Below are 968 nucleotides of genomic sequence, written 5' to 3'. Positions count from 1 at the left end.
CTGTGAACCTAGAAACTTGTACACACTTGTGAAAGAGGTGTACTCTTGCTCTGGAGTGTGTTACTGAATATGTTAAATCTGTAATGAAATGCTTCTTCTAATCATGTAGCTATTAAAAAAATTTTTTAAATAGTGATTAAAAATAAGAAGAAGAATTAGTAGATGTGAAAAACATTATCATTGAAATCTACCTAATGATTTTATATCCATGCTCAGATGCCAAGGAGCTCAGAAAGTAACCGACTGTCACTAGTTGTAATCTGATATATAGAGATTAGAAACACATGTGCAAACATCTTAATGTCAATTGCATTGAAAATGAATTTTTCTGTATGAAACTGTATTTTAATAATGAAATGGATATCTTTTTAAAAGGTTAAAACCTCATTTAATTGTTTGTCTTATAGGGTTTATACTGAGTACAATATCGTATAACTGTAATAATTCAACTGTAAACCTAAAAATTTACAGCCAATTTTGAAAAAGATGCATCTTAGCTCAGAAAATTGTTATAGAATATGTCAATGCTGCTGTAATGAAATGCTTCTTCTAATTATGTGGTTATTAAATAAATAATTAACTGAGGGGAAAAAAGAGTTTTAAATTTCACCAGCTATTTTGCACATTTAAGATTAAATACATTTGGGCCAGCAAGATGGCTCAGCAGGTCAAGGCACTGGCCACCAAGCCTTACCGCCTGAGTTTGATCCCTGGAACCCAAATTGTGGAAGGAAAGAATTCCTGCCAATTGTCCTGACCTCTATACATGGAGACATACACATAATAAATGTTAAAAAAAAAATTTAAAGCAAGAAAGGATAGTCCTTTGTTTATTAAACACCATCAGGGCCCAGCAAGATGGCTCAGCAGGTAAATTTTCTTGCTGCCAAGTCTGATGGCCTGAGTTCAAGTCCCAGGACCCACAAGGTGAAAAAAGAGAACTGACAATCACAAGTTGTCCTCTAATT

This window comes from Nannospalax galili, unplaced genomic scaffold (assembly GCF_000622305.1).
Source record: "Nannospalax galili isolate Female #2095 unplaced genomic scaffold, S.galili_v1.0 scaffold596, whole genome shotgun sequence".
Taxonomy (NCBI): domain Eukaryota; kingdom Metazoa; phylum Chordata; class Mammalia; order Rodentia; family Spalacidae; genus Nannospalax; species Nannospalax galili.
Note: the sequence above shows the minus strand (reverse complement) of the source record.